Raw genomic sequence first — 26,258 nt, 5'->3', positions numbered from 1 at the left:
CTTCTCATATAAAATAGAGGCTTTTTGAAAATGGGTACCTTCAAAAGCAAATGGGGAAAAAGCAGGAGTTGCATCATCTAGGACTACGAGATTCATAGCATCTTGCCTTTTCTTTCTTATCCACCGGTTGGCTAAAAAAATCCAAATAAAGCATTTTGGACACAGTGGGGCTAGGGAATCCCTGATGAATTAAAACCCTGTTTATCAGGGACAGCAATTGTTCTAGTCCTGATTGTAATGGAAATGACTTTGTAGTCATAGGCGCCTCAGAAGGGCCTGAGGCGGTGAGCATGCAGAAAGAAGAGAAGGAAAAACGTACTTTGGTTTTCTCAAAGGAAAAATAATTCCTAGATGTTATAAATTGGCCAAAGCTGAGAGAAAAAAATGTCTTGCCATGGGCTGTGAAAAATTCAGGCATCACTCAGCTGGAGGCAATCTGGTGTTTATTGAACCTTTGTAAGGTCAGAGCTTCACACATAGTATCTCTTCTACTTCCCACAAAACCTGCCCATTTTACAGATGAGAGTCACACCCAAGCTTACAAACTATGCAGGACACTTGACTTAGTCTTGGAATCTGCCACAGGTAAAGGGCAGAAGTGTAGCTACTGAGACTCCAAGCACGACCTTGGATAAATGCACATTTTGCATCATTTTGTTTTATACTGAATCATTCAAGTTTTAATTCTGAATCCCCTTCCTCACACAGTTCCTCTGGCCTGAGAATAGTAATGGTTTTAGGATCCTGATGATCCCCAATCAGCCCAAGCACCAGTGACATATAACACACCACCCCAAGGACATAATTAAAAACATACCTAAAGATTCAGCTACAAGGATGTTCATCACCAAACTCTTTATAATATCAAGAAAGAAATGAAAGGAAGCTCCCCAAACTCCCAAAGGTAAGTAACAGAACTAATAAGCAATGGCACAGATGTTAGATATACAACTCTATGCGACAAATAAAAATGATCTGTGCAGCACAGATCATTTATTTAGGATACAAACGTGATCACGTAGTTATAAGATACATGTTAGTTCTGAAAAGCAGGTTATAAAACTGTTTGGCCATTAGCATTATAGGTGGTTTTTAATTCTTTTAGACTATGAGTATTTTATTCATTTCTTTATAGTGAATATGCCTTGCTTTTATGAAAGAAAAAACAAGAAAGTTATTTATAATATGCATAATAACATGCCAGCCTGAAGACTCCTTCCACTGTGACAATAAAAGGATGACTTTATGCAAACACAAAAGAGAGGAAAGATGCTTTAAGACTGCAGAGAAATCTGACTAAATAGTTGGGATTTTGTCAGGGAAAGGGGAACATTTGTTTTCTATCTTCCCAAGAGGGAGCATGAAGGACAGCAGGTGGGATTTGTGTTGAAAACAAGGAAGAACTTTCTTAATGTAATTGTCACCCAAGCCTGCCATAGATATCCAGCCAGTGGTGATGTTCATCACATGGATAGCAACTCATGAAAGTTGTGTCTCAAAGAAATGGAAAGACATTCCCTGCTCATGGATTGGAAGAATTAACATTATCAAAATGGCCATCCTACCAAAGGCAATTTACAGATTCAATGCTATTCCAATAAAATTTTCAATGACATTCTTCAAAGAAATAGAACAAATAATGATGAAATTCATATGGTGCCCCCAAAAACCCTGAATAGCCAAAGCTCTCCTGAAAAAAAAAAAAAAGAAGGGAATGGAGGTATCACACGCCCAAACTTCAAACTATCCTACAAAGCCATAATAGTCAAAACTGCATGGTATTGGAAAAAGAACAGACACACAGACCAGTGGAACTGAATAGAAAAATCCAGAAATAAACCCAGAGATTTATGGTCAACTAATCTTTGACAATGGAGCAAAGAATATGCAATGGAGCAAAGAAAGTTTGTTCAATAAATGATGCAGGGAAAACTGGGTTGCTACATGTAAAATAATGAGGCTTGACTACTATCTCACACCATGCACAAAAATAACTCAAAATGGACTAAAGAACTAGACATAAGACCTGAAACCGTAAAATATATAAAAGAAAATATAGGTAAAACATTACATGACATACACCTCAGTAACATCTTTAAAGACACATCACCCACAGCCTTCCCAGTGGTGCAGCAGATTGAGCACAGCACTGAGAAGCTGTCCACAGCTTTCGTGGTGCCTGGTCTATTCCTGGCTGGGGAGATTCCCACATGGCACAGCAAATATCTCGCTCGCTGCTCCCCTCAGCAGTGTATTTTGGTCCTTCTGCCTGTACTGCTCCCCACTCTGTCTCTTGTGGATTCTCTCTCCCTCCCATGCCTCTGGCCTGTACCCCAATGCTTGTATAAATAAATAAATAAATCTTTAAAAAAGAAAAAAAGACACATCACCCAAAGCAGTGATAGTGAAGGCAAAGATAAACAGCTGGGACTACATCAAATTAAAGAGCTTCTGTGCAGCCAAAGAGACAGTAACCAAAACAAAAATACACCCCACTGAGTGGGAGAAAATTTTTGCACACAACACTGATGATAAAGGACTGATCACAAAATTCTACAAAGAGCTGATGAGACTCAACAAAAACAAGGTAAATAACCCAGTCAAAAATTGGGCAGAAGAGCTAAAAAGACACTTCTCCAAATTGGAAAAGCAAATGGCCAATAGGCATATGAAAAAAATGTTCAATATCACTTGTAATCAGGGAAATGCTAATCAAAACTGCAATGAGATACCATCTTATGCCAGTGAGAATGGCACGGATTAAAAGAAAACTAGCAACAACAAATGTTGGCAAGGATGTGGAGAAAAAGGAACTCTCCTGTACTGCTGGTGGGAGTGCAAAATGGTCCAACTACTATGGAGAACTGTGTGGAGATTCCTCAATATGCTAAAGATGGAGCTTCCATATGATCCAGCAATTCTGTTCCTAGGTATTTACCCAAAGGACATAGAAACATTAATTCAAAAGGGCACCTGCACCCCTATGTTTATAGCAGCACTATTTACAATAACTAAGCTATGGAACCAACCCAAATGCCCAAAAATAGATGACTGGATCAAGAAGATGTGGTACATATACACGGTGAAATATTACTCAGCAATCAAGAAAGATAAACTCATGCAAGTTGCAGCAACATGGATGGCGCTGGAAGGGATCATGCTAAGCAAAATAAGTCAGAAAGAAAAAGAAAAATACCGGATGGTTTCACTCATAGCAGCGATTTAGAAACCTAAATAAGGGAGCAGGAGAAAGACTAATTATAATAAAGTAAAAATCAAAATCAACAAGCAACTATAAACCAGAGACACCCTACAGGGGGAGGAGGGAGAAAGGAATAGGATCAAAGCAAGGGTTTGGGAATTGTACGGGAACTATAACCAAGATGAAAATGCATACATTGTACAAAAATGAATAATGATGTAAAAAATATATAAAATTTAAAAAAGAAAGAAAGTTCAATAGCAAAGACCATTACTCTGTGGTTTTATTTTGAAAGATGTTTTTCAGGAGTTACTCAAGCAACCAAGAGGTTTGGTGGGAAGTTTCATCACAGGTGGTATACAGTTCACCACAGGTTAATGAGGAATGCAACTTGAAAAGAAAACATGCATTGTTTTTAAATAAAGATGAACTTTAGTTTTCATTAAAAAAAAAAAGAGAAAAAGAAATCTGTTTCTGGGACCTCCCTGGCGGCACAAGGGGTTAAGACGCAACTTACGAAGCTGTCTGCAGTTACTGCGGCATGAGTTCGATTCCCAGGCAGGGAGATGCCCACATGGCACAATAGACCTCTCCTGACACTCCCTCTGCTCCTCTCAGCATTGTATTTCATTCAACTTGCTTGTTCTGTTCTCCACTGTGTCTCCGGTGAATCCTCTCACCCCTCACACCTCTGGCCTGTACCCCAGTTCGTGTATGCATAAATAAATAAATCTTTAAAAAAAAGAAAGTCGTGTCCTCCTGAGAATCGAAAGACAGCAACAGCTACAGCAATCTCCTTATACCCCTTACATAACTCCCTTACATAACTCAACTGTAACCATTGCATGATTCCCAATGAACACAGGAGGAAACAGGTTAGATGATTAGCGCAATCATCCAGAAAGAAGCAGGATGACTTCAGAACCCAGGTCTGCCCAGATCTCCCGTCTACCTAAAAATATTCTCAAGCCTGCCAGGTGTGGCTTTCTGCAGTGCTTAATATTTTTTAAAATAAACTTATTACTCTTTGGAATACCTATATATTTACCAAAATATTCTGACCACAGTACAGAAACCCCACATAACTCACGCCCATGTTTCTTCTACTGCTGATATCTCACACGCATGTCACAATTAAGAAACTAATATTAATGTTATTAATTGATGTCTATATATTTTCCAGAGTTTCTTAGTTTTTACCTGTGATATTTTTTTCTGTTTCAGGTTCCCACATAAAATGTATCCATCAGGGCTCCTGTGGCTCCGCTTCACAGAGATATTTCTCAGACTTCCCTCGTCTTCGATGACCTTGACAGTTTTGAGGAGTCCTGTTCAGGTATTTGGTAGCACGACCCTCAAATGGGATTTGTCTGATGTTTTTTCTCATGATTAGACTGGGGATTTGGGTTTGGGGAGAAAGATCATGAGGTTAAGGGGTCACTCTCATCTTTGTATTTCAAGGGTACCTGCTGTCAACATGACTTATCACTGATAATGTCCAGTGCTGACCCCTTAGCTAAGATGTTCTCAAGTTTCCCCTCTATTCAGTTACCTTCCCTGCTTCTCTTGTACTCTTAGAAGAAAGTCATCAGGCACAAAACAGAGTGGGGAGAATATCTGAAATATTCTGCATGAGAGATGTGTACATTCCTCTGTATTTATCTTCTAGGTAATTTATTTAAATCAATGTGTACATATGGATATTTATTTTATACCTCAGACTATAGTCCAATACTCTATAAAATTTCTTGCGTGGATCAAGTTGTTCTAGCACTGACCACTGAGGAATTCTTGATATTGCCTCAAATGTCCCTTTGACATATTCCTGTGTCTCCCTACCCTTCTCGCTCTGTTTATTTCTGGCACTGTGAGATGATGCTCCAGTTTCACCTTGTGCATTTCCTCTCTCAGTCTTTACTCCAAGGAATCCTGGTTACTTTTGTTGGAGAATGGTACTAGCAACCAAGATAGGGCCATTGCCTATGCTTAGTACTATTGGGGCATCATTGCTTATAAAACCTCTCAATTGACACAGCAAGGAAATAGATGTGTATGTGTACAAACACTTGTATAGGTACATATCTGTAGATACTTCTGCCTATCCATCTGTGTCCATATTAAGCCAAACATGAGTCCATCCTGATGTTGCCAATGTTGTTACCACAGGGATCATTATAGCCTCTTTTTGCTTGTCTGTAACCTCCCTATATCCAACAGTGAGAAACCTAACTCAATCTGTTTGCCCTCATTTACCTAAGTTTTTGGTTCTATCGCACATAGATAGATGTTTCAAAATTGCTAACTTGTACCTACACGGAAAATAACATTCTCAACTAGAGTACAATGCTTATGGTCAATGCCTTTAGTCTTAATGGCTTCCATTCATTTCCAAAGTTAGTTGGTTCAGCACCATCCCCACCTTCAGTGAGAGTATTTGTGTATATATAATACAGTTAGATTTCTTTGGTCACATTCTGCATTCTATCCTGGGATTCTCTGAACCCTGAAATTGTTTTAAAATTTTGCCTATATTAAGGTTCACCTTGTGCAATGAAGTTCTGTGTGTTTTGACACACACCTGGGGCCATACAACCATCATTAGACTGGTCAAATGGAATGGTTTTGGTGCATTTCCCCAGTATACACTAAGCTGTCAAATCCATGACAATCACTTGTCTTTCTACTGTTTCTATAGATTTGTCTTGTCCAGAATGCCATAAAAAGGGAATGATAGCATATGTAGTCTTTTTGACTAACTTCCTTCACTGAACAGTATTAATTTAAACTTCATCTGTGTCTTTGAATGGCTGGATAGCTCATTCCCTTTTTATTGCTCAATAGTATTTCACTGTGGAGGTACAACAATTTGTTATGCATTTGCATACTGAAGGATATCTCCATTTAAAGCTGTTGTAAATAGTCACAGCTAGTTTTGTGTGGCTTGAGTTTTCAAATTAGTTGGCTAAGTACCTAGAAGTGAGGTTGCTGAAGTGTTGGGTAAGACTATATGTAGCATTGTAAGAAACTGCTAATCTGTCTTCTAAAGTGGCTAAATTAGTTTGCATTCCTACCAACAATGAATAGAAGTTCTTGTTGTTCAGCATTCTTGCCAGAAATTGGTAATGTCAGCTTTTTGGATTGTAGCCATCCTAATAGGTGTGTATTGGTGTCTCATTGTTTCAATTTGCATTTCCCTAAAGATAAATTATGCCGAGCATCTTTTAATACGCTTACTTGCCATATGTAGATCATCATTGGTGAGATTTCTTCAAGTCCTTTTCCTGTTATACATCAGTTTATTTGTTTTCTTATTATTCTGTTTTTGAGAATTCTTTGTATATTTTAGATACACGTTCACATATGTTTCTTGAAAATGTTTTCTCCAAAACTGGAGTTGTTTTTTTTTTTTTTCTTTGTTTTCTTAAGTATATCTCACACAGAAAAAAAAGTTCTTAATTTTAATAAAGTGCAGTTTATGAATTTTTCCATTTATGAATCTTTTTTTTGCTGTTGTAGCTGAGTACGTTCTTCAAATCCAAGATCATGTAGGTCTTCCTTTTGCTTCTTGAAGTTTTATAATTTTACATTTAAATTTAGATGTATAGTTTATTTGAAATTAATTTTTGTAAAAGGTAGAAGCTTTATACATGGGTTCTTTTATCTATTTATTTATTTATTTACAACTATGGATATCCAATTGATCAAGCATCAATTGTTAAAAAAACTATCCTTGGGCCTCCCCGGTGGCGCAGTGGTTGAGCGCTGGGTTGCGAGGCTGCCCGTGGCCTCTGTGGCGCCAGTTCGATCCCAGGCTGCTCCCCGGCCACCAGAGGAGGGTCCCACATGGCACGCAGACCTCTCCTGCCGCCCACTGCCCCCCTCAGCAGTGTACTTCGGTCATTCTGCCTGCTCTGCTCCCCGCTCTGGCTCTGGTGAATTCTCTCACCCTCCCGCTCTTCTGACTGTACCCAGTGCATGTATAAACAAAACAAACAAACAAATAAATAAATAAATAAAACATGCCTCTATTAAAAAAAAATTTAAAAAATGCAAAAAAAAAAAAAAACTATCCTTTCTTCAAAGGATAGTTGCCTTTGTACTTTAGTCAAAGATGAGTTGATTATATTTGTGTGGATCTATTTTGGGGTTCTTAATGTTCCATTGTTGTATGTATATATTTTCTTCCACCAGATCCACACTGTCTAGATTACTATAGGTTTATCTTGAAATCAGGTAGGCCCCTTCCAAATTTGTTGGAAGTATTGTGTTAATAAGTACTCTATATAACTTCAGAATGAGTTTTGCAGTATCTGCTTAATAGCTGGGATTTTGATTGTGATTGAATTGTGATTGCATTGAATCTATCAATCATGTTGGGGGATAACTGACATCTTAACAATATTGAATTTTTCAATCTGTGAATATGAAACATCTCTCCATTTATTTATCCGTACTTTTATTTCTATGGTGTTTTATATATCCTGCATAAAGTACTACAACATATTTTGTTAGATTTGCACTTAACATTTTGTTTTGTAGGTGTTGCTGTAAATGGTCATTTTATAGTAAAATTCATTATTGGTATGTGAGAAATCAATTCCCTTTGTATATTATTCTTACATCTTGCAACTTTACCATAATCACTTTAGTTCCAGGATGGGCTTTCATTTTCCTAGCCTTTATTTGGAATTTTCTACATAGACTACCATACATACCCTTGTGAATAAAAATGGTTTTATTTCTTCCTTCCAAATCATATGTCTCTTATCGCTTTTTCCTTTCTGATTGCACTAGATGGGACTTCAATCATAATTTCGGTTGAATCAGAGAGAGTACATTCATGTTTTAGTCCCCATCTTAAGAGAATACTTTCTTTTTTTTTTTTTTTTAATCTTAAATTTTATTTTTATATTCCCCCATACAATTGCAAACGCCCCATTCTGACCCCAATCCTTCCCCTCCCGCCCCCCACCCCCCAAAAAGTGTCTCTGGTTCATAGTTTTTTGTTGATTTTGATTTTCACTTTCTTATATTCATTTTCCTGGTCCCTTATTTAAGTTTTCTAGATTCCTGCTATGAGTGAGACCATCCGGTATTTTTCTTTTTCTTTTTGGCTTATTTCGCTGAGCATGATCCCTTCCAGCGCCATCCATGTTGCTGCAAATTGCATGTGTTTATCTTTTTTGAATGCTGAGTAATATTCCATGGTATATATGTACCACATCTTCTTGATCCAGTCATCTACTTTTGGGCATTTGGGTTGTTTCCAAAGCTTAGCTATTGTAAACAGTGCTGCTATAAACATAGGGGTGCAGGTGCTCTTTGGAATTGATGTTTCTGTGTCCTTTGGGTAAATACCTAGGAGTGGAATTGCTGGATCATATGGAAGCTCTATGTTTAGTAGGTCCAGAAATCTCCACACAGCTCTCCATAGTGGTTGGACCAGTTTGCACTCCCACCAACAGTGCAGAAGAGTTCCTTTTTCTCCACATCCTCGCCAACATTTGTTGTTGCTAGTTTTTTTAATATGTGCCATTCTCACTGGTGTGAGATGGTATCTCATGGTAGTTTTGATTTGCATTTCCCTGATTGCAAGTGATGTTGAACATTTTTTCATATGTCTGTTGGCCATTTGCATTTCCTCTTCAGAGAAGTTTCTTTTTAGCTCTTCTGCCCATTTTTTGACTGGATTATTTTCTTTGTTGTTGCTGAGTCTCATCAGCTCTTTGCAGATTTTTGTGATCAGTCCTTTATCATTAGTGTTGGGTGCAAAAATGTTCTCCCAGTTGGTGGGGTTTCTCTTTGTTTTTGTTATTGTCTCTTTTGCTGTGCAGAAGCTCTTTAATTTGATGTAGTCCCAGCTGTTTATCTTTGTCTTCATTATCACTGCTTTGGGTGATGTGTCTGTAAAGATGTCTTTGATGTGCAAATCCCGTAGTGTTTCGCCTATATTTCCTTCTATGTATTTTATGGTTTCAGGTCTTATGTCTAGTTCTTTAATCCATTTTGAGTTGATTTTTGTGTATGGTGTGAGGTAGTGGTCAAGCTTCATTCTTTTGCATGTAGCGACCCAGTTTTCCCAAGAGAATACTTTCTTCACCATTCTGTCACCATTAAGTATGATGTTACTCTAGTATTTTTGTAGCTAGTTTAATCAAGCTGAGGAAGTTCCCCTTTATGCCTAAGTTCTGGGGATTTTTAATCATGAATGAATGTTGGATTTTTTTCAAATGCTTTTTTTGGTGCCAAGTTGCTATTATCATATGATTTTTTTCACCATTAAATTTGTTTATATAGTTGATTACATCAATTTCAAATGTTGAAATGGTCTTACATACCTGGAATTAATCCCACCGATCATGGTATGTAATTCTTTTTATACAATGTTAGAATTTATTTGCTAACATTGGGTGATGATTTTTAAATCTATGATCATGAGAAATACTAATCTATAGTTTTCCTGCATATAATATCTTTTCTCTAGTTTTGGTATTAATGTAATACTGACCTTATAGAATTAGTCTAGAAATGCTCCCTCCTCCCAACTTCTATTTACTGGAAAAGAGTATATAGAATTGGCATTACTTTTTCCTGTAATATTTGGCAGAATTCACCAATGTAACTATCTGAGTCTGGTGTTTTCTTTTTTTAAAGAAGCTTGTTTATTATTGATTCAATTTCTTTAATAGGTACAGGAAACCTCAGATTATGTAGTTCCCTCTGTGTGAGGTTTGGTATTTTTGCCTTTCAGGGAATTGGTCCATTTCATTTATCAAATGTATGGCTATATGTTTTTTTATAACATCCCTTTATTCTTCTTTGCATGCTGATAGCATCAATAGTAATGATCCCACCTTCATTTCTGATATTGGTAAATTGTATCTACTCATTTTCTTTATTGGTTAGCCTGGCTAGAGATTTACAAATTTTATTGATCATTTTGAAGAACCAACTTTGGGTAATATGAATTCTTGGTTTCAGTTTCATTGATTTCTGCTCTAATTTTTGTATTGCCTTTCTTCTACTTGCTTTAGACTTAAATTGCTCTTCTTTCTCCAACTTCCACCTTTCTAGTTACATTACCCATCTGTTCTGGTACATTGCATACCTTTTCCAGTAAAATCCTTAATATATTACTTATAATTATTTTAAATTCTCATAGTTCAAACATCTGTGGCACACTTGAGTCTATTCTGGTGCTTAATTTGTCACTTCAGGTGTGTTGGTTTTGCTACCCTTTGGTATTACCATTTGTAATTTTTTTTTTCTTGTTGTTAGAAAGAAGACACATCAGGTAACGAACTCTGTGATAATTTTTTTTTTTTAAGTGTGAGTTAGGCTGTCTTTAATATTTAGCATAGCTTTAAGTCCCACTGGCTTCAAATTCTTCTAGTCTTTGCTTTTAGTTCCCTAAAAACTATTCCTCAGAAACAGTCTGTCTTTTGGTTCTTTCAGTGGCAGTCCTCATCTTTATACTGTTAACCCCACTGGTTGGCAGTAAGATGTAGGGAAAGGGGAGCTCTATATTCTTTTGTTACTCTTATTAAATATTAACACAGACTCTGCTTGAAACCATACTTTTGTATTATTTTACAGTTTTGAAGTCTGAATTGTTTCACAGGACACAGATATCAGCAAGGCTGGTTTTTCTCTAGAGGCTTTAGGGGAGAATTTGTTTACTTGCCTCTAATGTTTGGAGGCCCTGTGTTTGGCTGTTGACCATTTTCTTGAATCACTCAAACCTCTTGCTTCTCTGTTCCCATTTCCTGCTTCCTCCTTTATCCTTCTTGCCTCTCTCTTTAAATCTTTTATTGACTATGCCCTTCTTTCTCCTCCCATTAGGTGAAACAGAATTCTATATGGACTGGAGTAATATCAGTGTCCTCCATCTTCACCCAACTGAGATAATACTCTCATCTGGAGTGTAGACCATTGTGACAGAGCCACTCTGGGAGTATTCTGTGAGGAGGAGTCCTTCCCATCTGCCTGCCAGTGATCGAATGTTCCCTCAACCTTCATCATGAAAACCTAATGGAGTTCCTGGAAGTAAAATCCATCAATGTATAAGAGTTGCCTGAGGTTGAGGTTCTCAGGCAGTTTTCACTCCCATTTTAGCCTATCCTGATCACAGGCAATTCTTCAGAATTATCATGACAATGGTGTTTGACTCCAGGAGCTCTCAAAGGAGGTCTAGTTGTTTCTTTCTGGATGAGACTATTTCTCCAAATTTCAGAGTGCAGGTTTACCCGGCAGTTTCACTGTTGTCCAAGAAAATTCATTGATTTTAGGTTTGTTTAGCTTTGATTGTATTGTTAGGATTGAAGTGATTTTTTCCCCAAGCTCTTTATATGTTGAAGCTACAATTCAATGCTCAATATTTTCACCATTGGAATGCCATTGGTGGCCCTTAAGTCATTGTATCAGCTATATACTATCTGGGAATAAAAATAAAGGAACTTACATCAATTAATAAAAAGATGAAAGAGACTTTGACCCTAGTATCTGCTTTTGAAATGAAAAAAACGATCATCAGTGAAAGGAAGAGGGTTAAGTGAAAATACAGTGAATTCCATCTGTATTGGTCATTGAGGCCAATTAAAAAAAAATCTAACTTCTGGGCATATTTGAAAACACTTTTCCAAAGAATAATTCACTAAAGATGAAATGTCAAACATTCCCTGATTTTAATATCCCAGTAGTTAGCAAAATTTAGGAAAGAATGTTCAAAAGAGATTCTTTGTTTTTGTTTTATAATGAATCAATGAGGGAAATAGGTCATTTCATGGCCCAGCAAGATACATAAAAAGGCATCTCATGGTCTCTTACTCTTACATTTACTCTAAAAATGGTCAAGATCTCGTCTATGAAAATAAATCTAGAATTAAGTATTTTATCACATTAAAAATATAATTAGAAATTAGACAGATCTGGTTACTGGTAAACTCAGTGGGTATTTTTTCACTTCCTTTTCTTCCTTTTATAAAATTTAAGAACTATATTCTTGAAGATCTCCCTCGTATATTTATGTGTATTAGCAACTGTGTCTCACAAACCACACTAAACATGATGGCCTAGCACACACATGTTATTTTATTCTTGAGTTTGTGTATCAGCAGAGAGGTTCTTTGTGTTGTAGCTTGCCTTCACTGCACACTGTGGGCAGTTTCGAGGTGTTAGGTCTGCTGACCATACGTATCTCTCGGATGGCCTCAGTGGGGTTCTCTATAAGGAGCCTGATCCTCCAAAAGGTTAGCCAGTGGTCTTGTATGGCCAGTGCCTGGATTCCCAGAAAAAGGGAGGCCTAGACTTAGAACCACTGCACTCTCGCTTCCACCATATTCTCTTCCCCCACGTAAGTTACAAGGATATATTCAAGGGGTAGAGCTCCAGACTTTATCACTTGAAAAAAGGGACAGCCACCGTGCATTACAAAGGATATGAATAATGTGAAGGTTAAGGAATTGTGCTTATTTCATGATTCACTGTACAAGTTTCTAGTATGGGAACTATCTCTCCTAAATGTCCAACATGTTATTTGGCATTATATTGTATAGGTGCTGAGTTTAGAGTTGATGAGAAGGTAAAAGTGGAGCCACTTCTCTGGCCAAATTGTATTTTTAAAAATGAATTCAGTTGCAAATTTCCTGTGAGCAAGTTACCAAGGTACCCAAGTACCAGCTTCACTGAGAAAGGGGTCAGCTGAGAGGCTCACACATTCACAGATTCCCCAGCAGATAACCACAGCCCTGGATGATGGTGTGCTGGCTGGCTGGTCTGACTTTTTGGACAATGTACACATCTCTCTGGGACAGCAAATTCCAAATGTCTAAACCCATTCTCATCATTCCTCTGACTGTATAACTCACTAATGAATCACTTCATAAAGCATGCCATTTTTATGTGTGCCTAGGATTCAAATTATTTGCTTATTTTTTTTGACTACCTTTGCAAACTGAGTTCATGACCAGTTGGACTTTCTTTATTATTTTTTAAAGATTTGTTTATTTATGCATAGAAGAACTGAGATGTAAGCTGTGGGGGCGGGGGTGTGTGAGAGAATACACCAGAGACAGAGTGGGGAGCAGAACAGGAAGATACACTGCAGAGGGGAGCAGCGGACAAGACATGAGAGATCTGCTGTGCCATGTGGGTATCTCCCTTGCTGGGGATCAAACTCGTGCTGCAGAGGCTGCGGATAGCTTCACAGTGCTGTGCTTAACCCCTTGCGCTACCAGGGAGGTCACTAGTAGGACTTTCATATACATCACATCATCTGATCCTCAAAAGAGCCTCACCAGCTGAACAAATGCTGTCACCCATGTTGCAGATCAGATAATGGAGGTACTGTGATTTAGCTAAACACAGAGGCTGGTCAGGTGTGGGGCCAGAGCTCTCCGAGAGACTTCCCAACTCCTTGGCTCACATGTGCAGGGGTTATCTGCCTTTAAAGCAGTTTCCTCTGAATTTCAGAAAATAACCAAGTTTGGTTTTGAACCAACACTTCCCTGACGAGCTGCTATCTAAGCCACTGCGTGCTGCAGCCGCCACCACTGTGGGCTTTAAAATGTGTTTTTACAGACTGACTCATTTACTCCATTATCCCAAGTGGACCTCAGGGAACTTTAAGGAAGAGATAAAGTAACACAAAAATAGACAACACTTCCAAATCCAGTTACATTTGGTATAAAGAAAATAGTGATTTTTCTTTTCCTCCTGCCCAGTGAAAATTTGAAGTCACTGAGAACACATGTTAGCCTCGTGTCTTATCTTTATTAATTATCAGTGATAATAACCAGAGCTGGTGGGTCAATGCTTTATAGATTAAATTATGAAACTAATGTTGATGATGTTACTATTGTTCATAATAATGATACCATCAGTAGATACTGCTTTTACATTTCACCTCCTATTCCAAACCTCCCCTGATTAATTCTCAAGATACACCCAATTTAATTAAGTGACTTTGCCCTTATTTTGAAGTTGGTAAATTAAGGCACACAAAGGTGAAATGCCTTTCTCAATAGTACTAACGGAGGTTGAGTGGACCCTCGTGTCTGAGTTCTGTACCCTGGGGGACATGAAGGAATAAAAAGAACTTGAATTTTTAAATAGCACCGAGTAGAATGTGAAAGACTGACTTTGCAACTTACTAACTCCTTTGCTCTGAGCAAGAGATTGACTCTCAGAGCCTCAGTTTCCTATTGTGTAAATGACCCGGTAGAATCATTGTAAATAAGTTCCTCACGTGTAATGGGAAATGCTTTGCCAATTGCCTTTTATTTCCCTCCCAGTTCATTCCTATGAATCTCTTCTGATAGAAAACTCTCCAAAAGGAGTATGTGTTGAATTCCATAACCCCTTAATCTACTCTTGCATTAATTCAGCACTAGATACAGTTCATGTGTAAGACACAATTTTCAATACCATAGAGATTCTCTATAAATGAGTTCTTTAGACTTGCAACAGGATTACCTGGGATAATTGCTCATAAAATAAATTCCTAGATGCCATCAGAGATCCACTGAATCAGAATCTCTATGTGGGAGATCAGCAATCTGTATTTTAATTGGCACTGCAAGTGATTCATCTGCACCATGAAATTTTAGATCTACTGTTAGGATGATTAAAAACTTTATCTCCTGGGCCTCCCTGGTGGTGAAATGGTTAAGACGCAACCTATGAAGCAATCCACAGCCTCTGCAGCACAAGTTAATCTCCTGGCCAGCCAGGAAGCCACCCACATGGCACAGCAGACCTCTCCTGACTTGCCCTCTGCTCCCCTCGGCAGTATACTTCAGTCAATCTGCCTGTTCTGTTCCCTACTCTGTCTCTGGTGAATCCTCTCACCCCCCACACCTCTGGCCTGTACCCCAGCTCTTGTATGCATGATCTTTAAAAAAAAAAAAAAAAAACTTTACTATTTGAAAAACAAACAAAAAACTGTATCTCCTAGTTTTCCAGGGCCCCAAAATTGAAGCAGAGTCATGTGTGCAAATTAATATAGCAATAGCTATGAAATGATTAAGTGCTCTCCAGGAAATTTCAAACAAGTTACCAGGAAATTTGGGGCAGATGATGTCACATGTTTCCAAAAGTGGTCAGTGAATTTTCCAAGCAAAACTTGCTGCATGTTGTCCATGACGGGTCTCCAAGGTAAATATTTCAACACCCCTTTGTAGCTTTGAACAAAGCTAGTCTTTCCAGAAGCATAGGTGATTGTGGCCTCTGGCATGATGGCAACCATTAATTTTTTTTCTGACCACTAATTCAGCACTTGCACATCATGAAAATCTTGGGTCTTTTATGTTTAATATCCAGAATTCTGAAATTCAAAATTGTTCTCTTTAAAACAATTCTCAAAGCTACAGTTTCTAAAATCTCACTCTGAAATTCAAAAACAAAGAACTTATTTCTTTCTTGCTTATTCTCCCCTGGAACAATGCTTCCATGAGAATGTGGCGGTGGGGAGAGCCATATAATCTAAGATGATGTGAAATAATAACATATTAGTAACTCAAAATATCATCCCATTATACTGATTATTAAAAAAAAAACTTCTCCATTGCATTATTTGTAGTGTCTCCTCATTTCAATAGCTTCAACACCCTAACAACGCATAATGATCTCTACAATTGTGATAAGAACCTGTAATAAGTGCTGATGTAAACGTTTCAGCTGTATTAACTTATTCCCTCATTCATTCATTAAAACAGTGAGGTAATGCTCAGAAGAGGAAAGAAGGAAGACTATAAGGATGCACAGCCTCCAGTTCAAAGATGTTTGTCCTCAAAGGTCTTGCCTGGCAAGCTTTCGTCTTCTGTGAGTTTTGGCATCTTGTAATATAAAATGCCCACTGGAAAAACTGAACAGCCATATGCAAAAGAATGAAACCAGACCGTCACCCAACCATACATACAAATTAATTCAAGGGCCTCCCTGGTGGCGCAAGGGGGTGAGCATAGCACTGTGAGGCTGTCCATAGCCTTTGCAGTGTGAGTTCGATCCCTGGCCAGCTGGGAAGCAGCCCACATGTCGCGACAGACCTCTTCTGTCTCTCCCGCTGCTCCCCTCAACAGTGTATTTCAGTACATCTGCCTGGTCTGCTCCCTGATCTCTCTGGTGAATCTTCTCACCCCCACCCCTGTGACTCTGGCCTGTACCCCACTTCTTAAAAAAATACTTTGAAAAGAGCAAATTAATTCAAAATGGATTAAAAACTTGCATGGAATATCTGGAATCACAAATGCATAGAAAACATGGGCAATATGCTTCTTGACATCAGGCTGAGATTTTGGGATTCAACTCCAATGGCAAGGAAAGCAAAAACAAAAACAAACAGTGGCACTGCATCAAGCTGTAAAGCTTCTGCACAGCTATAGAAACTATCATCAAATAAAGACATTCCACTGAATAGGAGGACATATTTAGACACCATATGTTCAACAAGGGGTTAATATTAAAAATATATAAAGAACTCATGCAAATCAACAACATAAAACAAACAACCCAATTTACAAATGGACTGAGGATCTGCATAGACACTTCTCCAAAGAAGACATCCAGGTGGTCAAGTAGGCACCTGAAAAGATGCTTATCATCTCTTATTAAGAAGATGCAACTCAAAACAATGCGATGCCACTTCACACATATGAGAATGCCTATTATCTGAAAGACAAACACAGCAAGTGCATTGGAGAGAAGAGAAAATGGAACTCTTGTATCTTGTTTGTGGGAATGTAAAATGTCACAGCCACTATATAAAGCAGTATGGAGATTCCTCAAAAAACTGAAAATAGAAATTCCATGTGATCCAGTAGTCCCATTTCTGGGTTTCTACCTGAAGAATATAAAAACACTATTGTGAAGAGATATATGCACCCCCATGTTCACTGCAGCTTCCTATATCATAGCCAAAAGCTGGAAACAACCTATGTGCCCATCAAGAGATAACTGGACAGAGAATACATGGTATTATACACAAAAGGATACTACTCAGCTATAAAAAAGATGAAGTCATGTTATTTGCAACATTATCTAGGGCACTAAGCTTAGTAAAATAAGACAGAAAGAGAAAAGCCAGACAGAGACTGTACTCACATGTGGTATACTGAGAAACAAATAAATGAACAAAATAAAACAAATACACACTTTTCGACTCTAAGAGCAAATTAGCAAGTAATAGAAGGGAAGAAGTGGTTATAGCAGGTTAAAGGGTCAATTGTATGGCAAAGAATAGAATTGGAGCTTTAGTGGTAAACTTAATATTGATATGTGATGGTGTGCATGGAGGACCTCCCTGGTGACCTAGGGGTTAAGTCTCAGTGCTTTCATCCCTACAGCATGAGTTTGATCCCCAGCCAGGGAGCTAACCCACATGGTGCAGCAGACCTCTCCTGTCTCGCCTGCTGCTCCCCTCAGCAGTGTGTTTCATCAGTCTGCCTGTTCTGCTCCCCACTTTGTCTCTAGTGAATCTTCTAACCCCCACACACACACCTCTGGCCTACCCCCCCCCCCAGTTCTTCTATGCAAAAAATAAATGAATAAATAATGATGTATACTGGGAACTTATATGTTACAATGGAATGTTATTTCAATCAAAGTCTCAATAAATAACCTACCAAAAGTTCTTTCCTGTAAATGGTGTCACATCTACTAGAATGGCTATAATTTTTTTTAATTGTAATTTAAGAAAACACAGAAAATAGCAAGTATGGGCAAAGATGTGGAGAAACTAAACATCACTGACAGGACTGTAAAATGGTACAGCTGCTGCAAGAAATGTTACAGATTCTAAAGGGTCTTTGGCTTTCACTAATTAATCCCACACAAAGTGTGAAAGCACCAATAACTGGTTTCAAGTGAGGAACATTTATTGTGTGTCACCCAATAAATAGGCAGCTGCCCAAGTCACACTCTAGAATGAGAGAGGGCAGGAGTCCTGGTTTTATGGGCTTGATCCCCAGGGTGGGGCCTTAAGGAAGCAAGGGATTGGCAGGGTTTTTAAAGCAGGTTATCTGGATCATTAAATATCCACAGGTGCTTTACTTGGTTTCACATTTATACCCCTGCCCCAATACAGGTGAGGCGCATCTCAGTTGATTAGGTTTTCAACAAAAGAAGGTAACAAACAAGGGCCAGATTAATCCAATAACACAAATAAAGACCAGCTTCTGGGGGCTCAGTTATAAGAGCAGTTTGATGCATCCAGAAAGAGCTATACTTAGGATTACAATTTGACCCACCTCTCTCTAGGTATGTAACTCAAGTGAATTGAAAAAGATGCCTTGGAGGTTGGAGGAGGTCATGGAGAAGACGTGACTGTGGTTGAACTGTGAGTTTGTTGGGTAAGGAAAAATGTCAGGTTTTTCTGCCCTCCTGCCATCAGGATAGATGATGGATCCTTGTGGTCCTGAATGCATGTCTGATGGCGGGCACCGGGAGTAGGGTGTGGGCATAGGTAAATGGGATTCACCTGGGCTAAGACTGGGCTTTTAAAGGCGGCGTCATGAGGACACCAGTAGAAGCCAAAAGAGAAGCCAAGAAAGAAGCAGCAGAAGCCGAGAGAGCAGCAGAGCCATGAGAAGAGCAGAGAGAATGTGAGAGAAGGCCGGAGAGCCCAGAGTGAAGACTTGCTGGGGACTGGGAGGCCTGCCAGCCTCCCGGCCCCCCAGCGCCCCTGCCTTCCGAGTACCTGGTAATCTAAATAAAAGCCTGCAAAACCCACCGAGGACTCTCTAGGACTCGGGACTTCTCCTTTACCCGGTCTGCTGGATCATAGAAAACCTGCACTGTGTCTATTCCTGCCTCTACAGAGTTGCACCCTGAGAATCCCAGTGCCTTAACCCCTCCTTTGTCCTTGGAATGTATGTTCTGCCCACAGATCCCAGAGCTGGATCTATTTTCAAGAACACAGGCTTGATGGATAGTATATTGTTTAGACAATGGTTCTAATCTTAAGTGTGGACATCTACTTCCCCAAGACAGTTTGATATGCTAATTCCCTGGCTTATTAAAACTGCCAGTACCAGCCTGGAGAGGCCTGCTTCTTTCTCCAGCCTCTCCTTAGGTTTGGTGTAGAAGGGGCCAGTTTACATTTCACCCCAGAAGCTCCTGAGGCTTCAAACTAGCAAGTATTATTCACAGTAGCCAAGAGGTGGAAACAACCTAACTTTCCACCAACAGATGAATGGATAAACAAAATGTGGTGCAAACAGACAATGAAATGCTATTCAATTTTTAAAATCACGCAAGTTTGTCCTGTTGTAATATCTCATGTTGCAACATGGAAAATACAATTTTAAGTCACGTAATCCAGACACCCAAAGAAAATATTATATGATTTCACTTATATGAGATATGGCAAATTCATAGATAGAGACAGCAGGTAGATTAGAGTTTCCCAGCGACTAGGGGGAGGATAGTTTCTGTTTGGGCTGATGACGTTTTAGAAATGTATTGGTGGTGACGGCATAACACCATGAATATAATAAATGCCAGTGAATTGCACTCTAAAAAGTGGTTAAAACCTTATCTATCTAAATCAGTTCCCACATACCAGACTGTTCTACCTTTCTATACTCCCAAGTTGGGAGAAATTGCAGATTGCAATAGGGATGCACACTACATGAGTTCCCTCATTTTGTGTAGAAAAGATTTTCTTTAACTCTTACTTTCTTGTCTCCTGAATCTGGCACCTTGGAACAAATCACCATTTTTTTTTTAAAGATTTATTTATTTATGCAAGAACTGGGGTACAGGCCAGGTGCACAGGAGGGTGAGAGGATTCATCAGAAACAGGGCGGGGAACAGAACAGGCAGACTGATGAAATACACTGCTGAGGGGAGCAGCAGGCAAAACAGGAGAGGTCTGCTCTCCATGTGGGTTGCTTGAGGCCAGTGGGGATCGCATCCCCCGCTGCAGAGGCTGTGGACAGTTTCACAGTGCAGTGCTCAATCACCTGCGCCACCAGGGAGGCCCTAAATCACCATTTTCATGACCTTAGATCCTGTAATTTAAGAATTTTACCCCCTCACTCCTCTGTGGCCCTAGGTATTGAAAAAGACAAGTTTTGGCTGTGTTTTTATTCTTATCGCAGGCTTACAGGCACAAAGACATTGTAGCACTGTCATCAACTTTCTAATTTCAATGTTTACCCTAAAAAACAACAAAAATCCATTGCTCTGATTCTGTGGGAGCTGCTTTCAATGCTCTGGACTGTGCCAGAATGATGTCAGTAGCATCATTGGGATGTATTATTTGCTTATGTAGTCAAGGGACATAAAATATAGACTTTACCAGGCTTTTCTGTGTGGCCCTCACATAGTTTTTAGTGTAACAAAAGTAGCGTTTGGGACACCTACCCTCTGACCTTGTTCTCCCTTGACTTAGGAGGAGCTCGGAGAAGTCACTGATACTTCATCAATGCTGAATAGTTAATGGTGTAGTGATTGTTAAATGTCCTTAGTCAATGTGTCAACAAACCAGGACAATTTGATAATTTCTAAGGTTGCTTTCTGCCCGTATTTCCTAGCATTCTATATTTTTTATGAAAAAAAAATATGAGAAAATCAGATCTGTCCGCAAATCTATCTGTTCCAATCCCCACACTGGCTCCTCACTGGGGAAACTTTTTTCCTAACTTCCAAAGGTTGCTCTTGTTATTAACCATAACTTATTGTTTGCCCACACTTGGGCAGATTTTTCTTCCCTGGTCCCATTACCCCTCAGGTGAAATTGACACCTTATGGCTTGGTGAGTGGAGTGTGAAATAATTAAATGTGACAGGTCTATTGCTTTCAGATTGAGTCCAGCTCCCAAATAGTGGGATTGATTTTCCTCTGACTTATGACATGAAATGGGTCTGACAAGTTACCACCCAAAAGGAGGCTTTTCAGAGAATTTCAAGCAGGTGAGCACTTGGGCTTCTAATAGCAACTGTCCTTCCTTCTCCAACGTACCTCGTGTGAGACGGCTGTGTAACTCATCCACAGTGTCAGACTGTCGTTTGTACTAATTAAGAGAAGTCCATCTAAACTGTAGAAGTGCACGTTTTAGAATTCAATTCAGGTCCCTCAGGGGACCAGCTGATGAAATAGAAAAATATGCATTGGTCACTAGCCTAGTACATGCTACTCAGCACAGTGCTTGAAAATTGCTCTCTTAAGGATTTTAATTGTTCTGTGTACTTTAGATGACAGTATTCATGTGTTAGGTAAACTTTGCAGATAATACAATTAAAGAACCTTCCATAAAAGAACCAATTCATACTCTGAATTGGTGGATGCTTGAAATAACAAGGTTAGGTGGAATGGCTTATACCCAGCTTCTCATGATCCATGTGGAGGGACTTCCATTGAAATAATATTCCTTGCCTCTCTCTGATGCCCCAGGGGAGGCAAAGTGATTTATTTGGTTGACAAAAGAAATGGACATGCAAAGCTTGAGTGCCATTGCTGTTTGTTCCCCTTTTCCAGGTCTGCCCTCTGTGGGGAGAGTGGCTGAGGTGTCCTTGGCCTTGGCCTGCGCAGTCTCCTTGGGCAGGTGGTCTCTCTGGGGTGGAGTCCAGGCTGGTCCTGCAGCGCCTAACTGGGCCTCCATGAGGACTGGGAAAGACTGACTATGTGCATTTTATATACATTTGTGTAAAGGTCACAGGTTAAAAGTTAGGAGATCGAAGTTCAAGTTGACATTCTAACTTAATGAGGATGCCGAGAAGATACTGGAGTCACAGCTGTCTGGCTTAACATCCTAAGCCTGTCAAGTAGTAGCTATACTGACTTCAGGGCAGCATCCATAAAATTCCTTGTGCCCCCTCTTCCTCCTTTAAGTGGGAAAGAATAGCGCCTGCTAGATGAGGCTACAGAGGAACTCGATGTGATACTACATGTGAAGAACTTGGGATGATATAATAAATGCTCGGTGTACTGTGCCATTAGAATGGTTATTACTTTTTTAACTTGGGAAAATGACTTTCCCTCTGACAGCCTGTTTTTTTCCTTTGGAAAAAAAAATAGGAAAAGGGAACGAGGCTCAAATGTATATAAATGTATATAAAGTCCCTCTAAGCTGGGCCATCTGTGATTCTGTATTGCAGACTCTAAGAGCGAAAATGTGATGTGTGTGAATTTGTGTCTTGGTGGGTATGGAGTTTATATCTATATCCCATGAACTGTTGCTTCCTCTCTAAGTCTCCAAAATTTTACCATTACTGGAAAACACCAACAGAGGGCATCAGGATTTAATTCTGGGTGAGTTGCTCCTAGAGACTGTGGATCAAAGCTCTTTCTCCACAGCAGCTCTCAAGATTTCACCCTTCCCCTGACACTGCCCCTCCCCTCCCTCTGTGTCGACTGAGACTGACTGTCGCTGGGCTGCATGCTTAGGTTGCCATTTCTAAAGTTTCTCCCTGAGGGGTGTCTGCCTTTGCCTGGGACAGGGATGGGTGGCATTTAAGGAAACAAAACAGTGATTATGACAGCTGAGCTCTGTCTGCTGTTGATTAGAGAGCCTGATCTAGCCATGGGCTGCTCGCTCATGTAAAATGACACCAGGAACCTGCCAGCAGCCATGCAGAGTCAGAGCTGCGAGGACTGGGAACCAGGGTACAGGCCTCTGCAACCCGTGCACTCACAACTCCCTTTAAGAAGTGTGGCAAACAGACTGCTGGACTGCTTTGTGCCTCAGTTTACCCTCTTGCTACAGCTGCAGATCTACATCATTCTGGAGACACTTCAACAGAAAAAGGGCTTTCTTTGTAGCCAAGCACTCTGGTGCGACCTCACTCACTAAGTATGTTTTTATGCAAGAAACAAATTCCCAGTCTTACTCTGCAAAATGGGAATAATATCAGCATAGCTTCCTTTGGGGAGGGTGTTGAGGAGCAATGAGGAGGAAGTATGAAAAGCATGTGTCTACATAAAGGAAAGCCCCTGATCAGCACCTCTAGTCCGTGCAGTAGCTCAGTGGCGGCAGTGGTGGCCTTAGTGCTGCAGGCGTGCGTGCTAAGAGCACCCCTTGTGGGGCCAGCTGGTCTCAGTTCTGCCCCACCTTGCTGTTCACCTCCTTACCATCTATAAAGTGGGTATAAAGCAGCAGCACCCACCCCATGTTTGCAAGAAACTTGCAAGATGTTGTGTGTGAAGCTTTTAGTGTAGGTCTGGAACTGAGTGAATGTTCAATCACTAAATTGAGTGACAGTTGTTATCATAGTTACTGTTTCTTCCTGATGAGAAATTCCTAAAGGATGTGACACCTGCAGAGCCTTTGCAGATAACCGTGCCTTCTAAACAGCCTTAGTACTTCCGGTCTGTGCCAGCAGCCCCACTGTTCAACCCCATCACCACCTTATTCTGTCTGGGGCATTTGAACCAGAGCTTGTGTAAGTTCTGGTCCCATTTGGCATCTTAGTCCTATATGCTCTGTACTGTGAACCCCCCGTTCCTGCACCCCAGATGTTTATATTCTCATCTAGCACTGTGTGAGGGGCTTCATCTCATTAAATCATCTGAAAGAACAACTAAGGGACATAAGGGGACAAAACAGGTCCAAGGTCACTAGTCCACTGGGACGACAGGCCCTGGGCAAAATGCCAAATCAGCCTGGTTTGTGTATTTCTTGTTTACATAGCACTGCCCTGACCCTTAAAGGGAAGTAGATTCTTTTTTTTTTTTTTTTTTTAGTATTTATTTTATGCATTCAAGAACTGGGGTACAGGCTAGAGGTGTGGGGGGTGAGAAGTTTCACCAGAGACAGAGTAGGGAGCACAACAGGCAGATTGACTAAAATACACTGCTGAGGGGAGCAGCAGGCAAGCAGGAGAGGTCTGCTCTGCCATGTGGATCAGCTCCCTGGCCGGGGATCAAACTCATGCTGCAGTGGCTGTGGGTAGCTTAATAGTGCTGTGTCTTAACCCCTTCTGCCACCAGGGAGGCCCTGGGAAGTAGATTCTATTAGCAATAGAATGGGGCTTGGACTTTGGGAAGAGTTCTAGGTCCATCTAGACTATTTTCTGTTCTCCATGTTGGCCTTCCTAGACACCCCTCCCCCTCCAGGCCATTCTGCCAGCATCTCTAGGAAAGTGCTTTAAAGGTAGAGTATCACTCCACTCCTGAAGGAAGGAATATAGTGGGAGACAGGAAAAACAGAAGGAAGGAGAGAAAGAAGTAGAAAATGAAGGAAAAGAGGGAGAGAGTGAAGGAGGGAGAAGGAAGGCAGGAAAGAAAAACACTGGTGTCTCCCGTAATAGGCCCTGTCTTGGCATTTAACATGTTATCGTATTCTGTCTTCACCACAATCTTATTAACTAGACATTGACATTCCTGATGGAGAGATAAATGAGTTTCTGGGGCTCAGAAGCTTCTGCTGGGATTCTCCTTCAAGCTTGTACAGCTACAAAATCTGTAGGACTCGCAAAATGACTTCACCCCAAGTAAAGGACTGGCTACGTCCAGGAATTTGTCAGCCCTCTGACTTTCGGCTTTGACTTGATGGACATTTCCCTGGGCTTCCATTTGAGAATTCCTCATCTGCATGCTTTCCATCTTTTATTCACTTCTCCTATTCATTCATGTATTTAATAAGTACATGTTACACACCTATTGCCAGAGCAGATGTGTCAGCCTCAGAGCCATTTCTTTCCAACCAGTCTGGTAGATGGCTGCAAATATGTGAACACACATGCACCTTAAGCACAAAGCCCCTGTATTCATACACAGATCTACAAAGCCACCCAGGCCACACGCCCAGTTGCTTGTTGGCCAGCTCACTCTGCATTTGGTCTCTTTCCAGAGAGGGCATCAGGGAGTTTGAGCTAGAGGTGTGCTGGGGCCAGGCCTTGGGCCAGTGTCCTGGGAATTATCCACACCCTGTTGCTGTGTCCCTGCATGGTGGGATAGGGCTATTCAGATGTCCACTCCTGAGGGATTTTGATAACAGATCACTGGTCTCAGGGTCCTTTTAGGTCCCTGCAGGCTGACCCAGTGGAAGAAGAAAACCCAGAGAGCAGAAGGAGAGCCAGATCACAGTGAGATAATTCATTGGTATAAACATATATGAGTGTGATCAGCTTGCCTTTTGGGGAATGATTTCCTCTAGCAGAGTACAAAGGAAAGAATAGTGAACAATCCTGAATCATAAAAAAAAAAAAAAAAATTAGGAAGAAAAGAAATAGCAACAATGATAATAATGATCAAAATCATTTATCCTACTAGATTATAATTATTTATTCTCTTTCTCTGCTCCCCAACCACTACAAAGAAAAGCAAACATTTTCTTTGGCAGACACTGAGCCAAGAACTTTACACTTACTTCTTACAACAGTGCATGAAATAAGATCTGTTATTAGGTCTGTTTTTCACATATGAGAGAGGTAGGGCTCGGGAAGGCTGGGTGACTTTCCCTAGGCCACAGAGCAAGCACATGGCAGAGCTCAGAGTTTTAACCATTTTCTCCCCTCCTGGATGTGTTTTCCCATCTTTTATTCTATAAAATGTGACTGTCCTTTTGCTAGGTGAGATCAGAGATTCCTCCACTGGACTAATCATCAACATCCCTCAAGATGCCACAAAAACTATCGATACCCAGAATCGGGGTGTTTAGTGGGACTCACACGGTGTGTTTTCACAAAGCTCTGGGCCATTGTGACAGCCAGATGGGCCCTCATTAAGGAGATCCCAGAAGGCACAGCCAAGTCCAAGATTCCATACTTCTACCTTCTTTTACCTGTCAACTGGGAGGTAAGAAAAGCAGGGATGGGCCCCATCTGGAGACAGCTGAAATAGGGCCAGGAGTCGTCTCCTCCCTCCCACCCCCAGGGGCCTGCCTATAAATCTCAGCTTTTTGGGACTGGAGCCAATGCAGATCAGAAGTGCTTTCCCCTAAAGCATCTAATGTCTGGCTATGTCAGGGAAGTGGATCAGCAAGACTGTGCAGGCTTTGTCACTGGGGAGGCAGCAGCTCGTCCAGTCTCACAAGACATTAATTACCAACCTCGTGAACTCTCTGTGCAAAGTCATGTTTTCTGAGCACTGAAACTTGACCCACAGAGAAAGCTGGTTG

General features: G+C 40.3%; 1 pseudogene; it reads right to left on the bottom strand.

The window, feature by feature from the left end:
* LOC119231435 (elongation factor 1-gamma-like) overlaps positions 1-26,258 on the bottom strand; it is a 93,984-nt pseudogene that overhangs the window by 40,404 nt on the left and 27,322 nt on the right.

Source organism: Talpa occidentalis, unplaced genomic scaffold, assembly GCF_014898055.3.
Source record: "Talpa occidentalis isolate TD23 unplaced genomic scaffold, MPIMG_talOcc4v2.1 talOcc4.7, whole genome shotgun sequence".
In the NCBI taxonomy this organism is placed as follows: domain Eukaryota; kingdom Metazoa; phylum Chordata; class Mammalia; order Eulipotyphla; family Talpidae; genus Talpa; species Talpa occidentalis.
Note: the sequence above shows the minus strand (reverse complement) of the source record. Positions and strands in the feature narration are given on the sequence as shown.